The sequence below is a fragment of the Lepus europaeus genome, chromosome 10 (assembly GCF_033115175.1).
Source record: "Lepus europaeus isolate LE1 chromosome 10, mLepTim1.pri, whole genome shotgun sequence".
Lineage (NCBI taxonomy): Eukaryota > Metazoa > Chordata > Mammalia > Lagomorpha > Leporidae > Lepus > Lepus europaeus.
Genome location: NC_084836.1, coordinates 40,279,684 through 40,287,038, shown reverse-complemented (window position 1 = coordinate 40,287,038; position 7,355 = coordinate 40,279,684).

Sequence of the window (7,355 nt, the reverse complement as noted above, 5' to 3'; positions counted from 1 at the left end):
AACAATCTCATGAAAATTTGAACTTTAGAGTTGAAATCTTTCCAATAAAAGTTAATATTACAGTTCTTCCAGATAGGAAAAGCAACAGAATTTTAATTTGAAATGTTTTAGAAATAGAGGCACATTATCAATTTGAGAAATAACTTTCTGGGCTCTCAGTTCTCTACTGAGGTGTGCACCTGGTCTGTCAGGTGCACTGTCTTCATTATTTCTCCAGTAAACTTTGCTAGCCTGCTTACACGACTCTGTCTCATGTCTGATTGTGGCATAGAAAGTAAGGCAATGACCGTACATAGAAGGTAAGGCGCATCCTACATGTGTACCAGTTCATGTCCCGGCTGCTCTACATTGGAATAGATCTCAATCAAGATTCAGTCAATCAAGAAAATGGAGTTTGCCTCTTTTTATAATGCTTTAATTATCTAGACTTCAAGATTAGAAAATGTAAGGCAAAAGTACTTTTTAAAAATTTTTATTTTTTTAAAGAATGGTGGATATCATGTGTGCTTCAGACTAAGGTGAATGGTTTCTGACACAGAAACAGTTCCATTCGTTCAACAGCTACTTTAACAACAATTCTGTCCTCAGGGTGTTTGTGTTCTAGCAAAACTGAATGCATGGGAAAGTTAATAAACAGCTCAAAAAAGACAAGCAGGTGGTAAGAGCAAGTCTCCTGAAAGCTTTACCTCCTCCATAAAACCAAAGGAACAGAAAGGCAGGGGAGGGGGCTATCTATAAAGTACCTGGTTGATTGACCAGGGCAGATTTCAGAAGCACCTGTCTGTAACACATGAAATCACTCACCAAGTGTGTTAGTTCCTCTACTGCAATGTAAATTACACTTTGCTAGGGTCTGCAGAATCATCAAACTATCTAGAAGTTCTCGACTAATATAAAATGAGGCTGGTCTGTGTGGCAGGTGAAGCTATTGAATTCTATGTCCTGGAGAGTATAAGGACCCAAGAGCTGTGTTTTCACTAACTTAGTTCATGTTAACTTCAATTAATTTTGTTCTCTTTTTCAGAAGAAGAGTTACTATTTTAGTGAGTGAAATATTTATGTACAGTATTCTGGTAATACATTTTGATATATATATATATATATTTTTTTTTGTAAAACAGAATCTTGTTTTGTCCAACATTCTGAGAGTTCAATAGATAAGGGATATTTCTTCATATGGGCAAACTGAAATTCATTTAAACACCAAATATTTGTTCTAGTTAGTAATCCTCTGAAACTATTAGGTTGCTGGCTATCTTTTATGAGACTGGGAGTGCAAAGAGATTTATATCCTTTGAAAGAATTTCATCACTGTAATGGACCTGAAGTATTACCTATTCTGAGCATGGAAATAAATATTGGTTTGCATATTAAAGAACAAAAAGAATTCAGTGTGATTCAGGAAAAAAAAGGTAGTTGTCATAGAATATTCATGGATATTTCCATACTGTTTTTTATTTTACACCTTTTAGCTGGTTTATATGAACTCTGACTTTATGTTAAATAAGCACTATCCAATAGAAATATAACGTGAACCAAAAATGAGGGTCATATGTGTAATTTTGTTTCTAGTAGAAACACTGTAAAAAGAAGCAAGTGAAATTAGTAGCACACTTTTTACTCCAGTATATTAAATATGTGACACGTAATCATTATGGAAGTTACTGAAATATTTTATAATATTTTATTATACTAGCTCTCCAAAATCTGGTGTACATTTTATACTTCCAGTGCATTCCAAGTCTGACTAAATACACCTGAAGTACTCAATAACTACATGTGACAAGTGGCTATCATACTCCACTGCACACAGAGTGACAATTGGCACCTGGGTTTAACGATAAAATGGAAGAATGGCAAAATTAGCACATCAATGCTCTGCTCAGATCTGACTTCATCCTTGAAGTCTTTCATGAGGGAATGACAGTTTCTTCCACAGAGCTGTCATGAACCCTCCCTTTCACTTTTTCAGTATTACTTTCAACATGATAGCTTTTATTGTTCTTGTTGATGTGCAGGTGCTAACAACTCTATTCCATTTCCTTAAGGAACCTTCTTATTCTCCATGCTTGTAAAGTTACAAAACTGCTATGTACTGCATAAAGCGGTTTCTTCCTTGCAGATCTGATGTGCTAGCCACTTAATGCTATGCACCTTTGATATACATGTGTATGCTCAATTTATATGTAATGTTAGATGTTATTTTTATTTATCTTAGGCAGCATGATGGAATGGCTGAATCTGGTCCTGGAATCTTTGCTTTGAATTTCAACTTCATCCATACTGTGAGACGTTGGCAAGTTTTTATCCTTTTTTGGTACTATTTCATCTGTCAAATGAGATTTTAGTGTTCTGTAGAATTGTTGGGCTATTTTAGTGAAATAATGTGTTGGGCAAATGGTCTAACAAATAAACTTCACAAGGGTTGACGTTTCATCTGCTTTCGTGACTGTTTTGTATCATGATCAAGAGCAGTGTCTGCTGCATAGAAGGGAACAGATATTTTGGTGGGTGAATGATGGAGTTATTAGTTTCTCTTTTTTCCCTCAATGTTTCACATTTCACAGTTAAGAAAGCTTAATTTTATGATGAATAGTTCCTCCTTACCCTTCCCTTGGCCATGCAATGATCAGAGTGCTGTTCATTAAAAGTAAACTATGCCATTTTTATGCTTAAACAATTACTCAATTAGCTTAAAGGGTCCTCCCTGTCCCTTGCGACCCCACTTCTGCTCCTCCCATCTCATCTCGGGAAATGATGCTGGCCTGCATTCATAGCTCAGCTATGTTGGATTTATCCCAGGCCCTCATCCATGACCCAGCAGCTGCCTCATCCACACAGACCCTGAATGTGTTCATGTTTGTCTGTCTCGGCCACACTCCTTGCCCATTCCTATTGATGGCAGCAGCCTAGGTGACAGATGACAAGGCTTCTCACCTCTGACCTGGTATCTCTGTGTCCATTGATCATTTCCTTACAGTCTCAGCTAGCACTGGCTTAACATCCTCCAGTGGATTTCAGTGGCTCTTCAGGTACAACCTGAGCTTGCCGTAGTCTCCGCGCTCTCACCTGATTGGGGTTTTGTCCAGCTGTCCAATCTACTTGATGAGCATGTTTCTGCCACATAGGCTTCTCTTGACATTCCTCAGACATGCCAAGTGATCCGCACTGCCAGGTTTCTGCGCTCCCCTCGCATGAACACCTTACCTTCAGTTTTGATTCACTTCTTCCTGTCCCCGAGCTCGCTGTGTAAATATGATCGCCTCACCTTCCTGCCAGGATTATCAAACCTAAATAAAGTCTTCCTGGTCAGCCTGTGATTTAGCTGAGTTTTTCTCATTCATTATTTGTTTAGTTTCTTGTTAACAGGTGGCAGCTAGAATGTAAGGTCTCTACAATCAGCTCTTTCTATCTTGTTACCACAGATTCTGCAATATATAGAACAATGCTTGCCCTTGTAGCAGCTGTTCAATAAATATTTGGTTCATAAACAAAACTACATAGCCAGTGTTCCCATATGTTGGAGGTGATTATGGAGGGAAGATAGCAATACTAGATACAGTCATCAGGAAAGGGTGGAATTTGAGCTAAGCCTTTAACAACAGGTAAGATTCAGACTCATGGAAAAGAGGAGATGATGTTGTTCACAAGCAAGGTCAGAGAGTCAGGAGTTAGTGTTCTCCCTGCCACTGGTAAATGTCATGCAATTATAGAGGCATCGTGCATCATAAATCATTCATGAGAAGTCCCATGCTTTCCAGAATGACTCATTCCTATGTTCCGTATAGATATTCTGTAATGAAACCTCAGTCGTTTTTACTGTTAATTGCAAAATAGTCACATTTCTTGTCCTTCTCTGTCCTAATTTTACACATTAAGGAAATGCCAAATGGTTTGATCTTTGCACGGGTTTAACTGAGGATATAAAATTATTTGTTGTCAAATGATATATGCACATAAAAATATAAAATAATGCAATGATTTCCTACCTTATCAATAGGAACACATTTTTTAGATACTATAAATTACATACATATTAAGTCAACAAATTTCAGAGACACATATTGATTTTTAGGATTCACATTGTTACCGACTATATTATATCACTAACAGTTACCTGAGTCTTTCTCAACCAGTGAGATTACTGGTTAAATTTTAATGAATTAAGCAACATTATCCTGGTTGCTTAGTGACATGTACTTGCCTAATTGGGATCATTTCTCTCATTTAAAATTAATTATCTCAGGTCTGTAACTCTGCTTTGCAAGTGGAAGGAAAGTACAAATTATGTTTTTTTTTCCAGTTGGTTTCTATTAGGCATGTGTCAACTACAAACTTTTGGGGAAGGAGACTGTTTATTTTGAGTCACATTTTAAAAAATATAGTTACATAATTTTGTCATTAGATCATTATATACAGTTTCTTTTCCTTCTATCTTTGATTAATGCCTTAATAAGAACGTTGGTATGTCTAATCTTAGCAACCCGTTAAGATTATATTCTTGGTTGTAGGGTACATTTTCATACCATCCTTTTCATACCAGAAGTTCCCAGCATTCTACTCGCTCCTCCTATCTTCCCGTATGTCAGAACAGCAAGGTCATTGTCAGTGATACCTTATGAATCAATAAAGTGTTGGTATGCTTGGAGACCTTGTGATTATCTTCCTTCAGTAATGAAACACCCGTCCCATAAGACAGTGATAAACACACGTCTGCCTAGAAATGACAGTTGTTTTTTCAAAGCATGGGCGAGATTAAATAACTTGTAAAATTAATGTGATTATTTCCATTTAGACATTCTTTCCACTTTACCAACATGAAGTATGCTGTAAAGAATTGAGATTATTACAAGCATCCTTTAGTGGATAAAAAAATCTTCAAGGCATTGGAACTTAACAGATCATTGTGCTGAACATTTCTTTTTTTTTTAAATTAAACTTTTATTTAATGAATATAAATTTCCAAAGTACAGCTTATGGGTTACATTGGCTTCCCCCTCCCAAAACTTCCCTCCCACCCGCAACCCTCCCCTTTCCCACTCCCTCTCCCCTTCCAATCACATCATGATTCATTTTCAATTCTCTTTATATACAGAAGATCAGTTTAGTATATATTAGGTAACGCTTTCAACAGTTTTCCACCATATAGCATCACATAGTGAAAAAAAAAATACTGTTGGAGTACTAGTTATAGCATTAAATAAGAGTGTACAGCACATTAAAGACAGAGATCCTACATAATATTTTTTAAAAAAAATTAATTTTCTATGCCATTTCCAATTTAACACCAGAGTTTTTTTTTTTTCATTTCCAATTATCTTTATATACAGAAGATCGATTCAGTATATAATTAGTAAAGATCACATCAGTTTGTACCCATGCAGAAACACAAAGTGTAAAAATACTGTTTCAGTACTAGTTATAGCATCACTGCACATTAGATAACACATTAAGGACAGATCCCACATGGGATGTAAGTACACAGTGACTCCTGTTGCTGACTTAACAATTTGACACTCCTGTTCATGGCGTCAGTAATCTCCCTAGGCTCTAGTCATGAGTTGCCAGGGCTATGGAAGCCTTTAGAGTTCACTGACTTTGATCTTATTCCGATAGGGTCATAGTCTAAGTGGAAGTTCTCTCCTCCCTTCAGAGAAAGGTACTTCCTTCTTTGATGGCCCCGTTCTTTCCACTGGGATCTCACTCACAGAGATCTTTCATTTAGGTCTTCTTCTTTTTTTTTTTCTTTTCCATGTTGTCTTGGCTTTCCATGCCTACAATACTCTCATGGGCTCTTTAGCTAGATCCGAATGCCTTAAGGGCTGATTCTGAGGCCAGAGTGTTGTTTAGGACATCTGCCATTCTATGAGTCTGCTGTGTATCCCATTTCCCATGTTGGATCTTTCTCTCCCTTTTTGATTCTATCAGTTAGTATTAGCAGACACTTGTCTTGTTTGTGTGATCCCTTTGATTCTTAGACCTATCAGAGCCATCAGTTGTGAACTGAAATTAATCACTTGGACTAGTGAGATGGCATTGGTACATGCCACCTTGATGGGATTGTATTGGAATCCCCTGGTACATTTCTAACTCCACCATTTGTGGCAAGTCAGATTGTGCATGTCCCAAATTTTACATCTCCTCCCTCTCTTATTCCCACTCTTATATTTAACAGGGATCACTTTTCAGTTAAAATTTAAACACCTAAGAATAATTGTGTGTTAATTATAGAGTTCAACCACTAGTACTAGAACAACAACAACAACAACAACAATAACAACAAATACTAAAAAGGATAAAGTATTACATTGTACATCTAGAGCCAGGACAAGAGCTGATCAGGTCATAGTTTCTTATATTGTCCATTTCACTTCCACAGGTTTCCCCTTTGGTGCTCAGTTGTCGCCGATCAGGGAAAACAAATGATATTTGTCTCTTTGGGACTGGCTTAATTCACTCAGCATGATGTTTTCCAGATTCCTCCATTCTGTTGCAAATGACTGGGTTTCATTGTTTCTTACTGCTGTATAGTATTCTATGGAGTACATGTCCCATAATTTCTTTATCCAGTCTACTGTTGATGGGCATTTGGGTTGGTTCCAGGTCTTAGCTATTGTGAATTGAGCTGCAATAAACATTAATGTGCAGATGGCTTTTTTATTTGCCAAATTAATTTCCTTTGGGTAAATTCCAAGGAGTGGGATGGCAGGGTTGAATGGTAGGGTTATATTCAGGTTTCTGAGGAATCTCCAGACTGACTTCCATAGTGGCTTAACCAGTTTGCATTCCCACCAACAGTGGGTTAGTGTCCCTTTTTCCCCACATCCTCTCCAGCATCTGTTGTTGGTTGATTTCTGGATGTGAGCCATTCTCACCGGGGTGAGGTGAAACTTCATTGTGGTTTTGATTTGCATTTCTCTGATGGCTAGTGATCTTGAACATTTTTTCACGTGTCTGTTGGCCATTTGGATTTCCTCTTTCGAAAAATGTCTATTGAGGTCCTTGGCCCATCTCTTAAGTGGGTTGTTTGTTCTGTTGTTGTGGATTTTCTTGATTTCTTTGTAGATTCTGGTTATCAACCCTTTATCTGTAGTATAGTTTGCAAATATTTTTGCCCATTCTGTTGGTTGCCTCTTCACTTTCCTGACTGTTTCTTTTGAAGTACAGAAACTTCTCAATTTGATGCAATCCCAAATGTTAATTTTGGTTTTGACTGCCTATGCTCCTGGGGTCTTTTCCAAGAAGTCTTTGCCTGTACCTATATCTTGCAGGGTTTCTCCAATGCTCTCTAATAATTTGATGGTTTCGGTTCGTAGATTTAAGTCTTTAATCCATGTTGAGTGATTTTTTGTGTA